This window comes from Nylanderia fulva, unplaced genomic scaffold, assembly GCF_048542155.1.
Source record: "Nylanderia fulva isolate GAGA-0341 unplaced genomic scaffold, ASM4854215v1 Scaffold397, whole genome shotgun sequence".
Classification (NCBI taxonomy): Eukaryota; Metazoa; Arthropoda; class Insecta; order Hymenoptera; family Formicidae; genus Nylanderia; species Nylanderia fulva.
The window spans coordinates 73527-76026 of NW_028190474.1; the positions used below are offsets into that span (position 1 = coordinate 73527).

General features: G+C 56.6%; 1 non-coding gene across 1 annotated transcript in view; it reads right to left on the reverse strand.

The window, feature by feature from the left end:
* LOC114932339 (small subunit ribosomal RNA) overlaps positions 1–52 on the reverse strand; it is a 1921-nt gene extending 1869 nt beyond the window's left edge. Inside the window, exon 1 of the ribosomal RNA XR_003819974.2 lies at positions 1–52. This exon is cut by the window's left edge and continues 1869 nt beyond it. This is a non-coding gene — a ribosomal RNA (small subunit ribosomal RNA).
* Positions 53–2500: the final 2448 nt, after the last annotated feature.

The following is a 2500-nucleotide window of genomic DNA, read 5'->3' on the forward strand; positions in this document are numbered from 1 at the left end:
ATGGCTTAATCTTTGAGACAAGCATATGACTACTGGCAGGATCAACCAGGGAGCTTCGTGTTCGGTTACTCGCAAGGGAGTAACTCGCGAGCGAGCCCGAAGACTCGTCGCTAGCTCTTTTTCGCGCGCGCGCGCGTTCGATGCCGAAACACCGACGCGCGCGCGACACGCTCGTATGTGCCATTTTATTTGCCGCCGGTCTTGCTCAGCCGGTCGGCGACACTCTGCTGTGTTTAACGCTATTATGTAAAGCGTACGAGAGAACGACGAAGGCGAGAGTAAACCCCCGACGCCGCCGCCTCTCCTCTTCTTCCTCCTCCTCTCCGTTCAAAAATCCACAAGATCAAAATACTGTTCTTATTCTCCCAAATGTTATGATGCGCGGTCTCGAGAGACCGCGCGATTCACCCTGACGCTAGATCGACGATGGCGATGCTTAGACGTCGAGGACTGTTCTGTCTGGTTCGTACGCGTTTAACCGCACACGACCAGCAATAAGATTTCGCTACGGCGTACAAAGCGAGCGGGAAGAAGCAACTCTTCCCGCAAACTCGTATCCGTGGAGTAGATGCTCGGTAAGCGCGACGATTCCGCTGCTGCGTACGAAACGAGAGGGAACCGCGCGGCCAACACACTAGAGGCGTGCGCGCCACATAAGAGCCATTCGGTCTTGCGACACCGACTCGTGGCAATGCTGTGCTCGTAATAAATAAGTGTGCGTTAATTTTGCGCGCGTTCGGCGACGAACGAGAAGAGCCGCACCGTAATCCCCGGCGAAGAGGAATACGAGACGACGCGAGAGTCGAACGTACGTTCTCGCGAGACACGCAACCTCCAAGCATGAGAAGACTTGGCGGCGGCGCGTTCTGCGACGATCGTATATTATTTTATATATTCGTGGTTTCCAAAATCAAACATTTTATATAAATGTTCTCTCCGTGTCAGAGTCGCGACTCGACAAAATCCGTTCTCGACCCGTTCGGGCGATTCTTCGTTTGTCAACGTCGAGAGCGCGACACGTACAATATTAATCTCTCCTACCTCTTATAGTACCCAACCGACCGGCCAAGCGGTCGGCGACGGTACGGAGAGCGGTCGAAACACGCCGGAGTGGCGAGAGACTCGAGAAAGTACGTTTACGACTCGTCCGGACTCGCTCGACTCGTTCGACACGCCGAGAGCGACGTATCTCTTATAGTACCCAACCGGCCGGCCAGGCGGTCGGCGACGCACGGTCCTACGCACGGCCGTATGCGAGCGCGAGCGCCGAAAGGCGCGTTCAATCGAGACATTGTCGCGGAGAGCGAACGATCGAAAAGTCCTATTGTACGATAAAATATTATCACGATAGCCGTATGGCGAATTTCAAACAACGATAATTAGCATTAATTAAGAAGGAAACAAACGAAATGCCAGGACAATAAGGTATAAGCACCGACGGTACCTCCGGGCCGGGCGGCACCTCTGGACCGGGCGGCACCTCCGGGTCGGGCGGCACCTCCGGGCCGGGCGACACCTCCGGGAACCACGGCCGACCGGCGGCACCTCCGGGCCGGGCGACACCTCCGGGAACCACGGCCGACCGGCGACACCTCCGGACCGGGCGACACCTCCGGGAATATGGCCGACCGGCGACACCTCCGGGACGGGCGGCACCTCCGGACGATAGAATGATCTCTCGAAGTCAGACGACCGCCGGCGGTACCTCCGGAACACTTAACGACGATTTACGGCGCCGCAACGAGGAGAGCTACGTAAAAACGTTTCGGACGAAAGTTACTTACTATTCGGCGCTCGCTCGACATGAGGGCGCTGTCCGATTACTAACTCGAACCGTGTCTCTCAAACCCACGTGTCGGAGACATATATTTCGAATTATTACGGATGATACGCAACACGCAAGCTGCGGTGACCGCGATTACGGTACGGAACACTCGCCCGATGCGAAATCACGCGCGCGGCAACCGAGACGGCTCGTTACGGGCGTGTTTATACGTGCGGCACCACATAACGGCCGGCGTCAACTTAGGGGACGGACGGCACCTCCGGGACGGGCGACACCTCCGGACGACCGAATGATTTCACCAAGTCCGTCGCCCGCCGGCGGTACCTCCGGGGCACTTGACGGCGAGTAGCGCCGCTACGAGGAGATAATGCTACGATACGGAAATACGTTTCGGACAAAGGTTTCGTACTTTTCGACGCTCCGCACGACCGCGCGACACGATTATTACGATATCTGCTAATTCCCGGCTACCACTCGTCGGATGCACAATCTTCGAGATTCTACGACCGATACGTGGACGAATGCAGGCAGGATGCCGATAAGCGAAGCCGGAGTGTTTGCACGAATAAACTTTCCGTTGCGTCCTCATTTAATTAATCTCATTTAGTTCGCTCGTTAGCGGTACAAGCGAGAACTCGGGAACAGGCGCAAGTTCGCTCGCGGCGCGTTGCTCTCGCCGGCGAGCGAGAAATTTTTCCAGGCCCGATAGCGGCG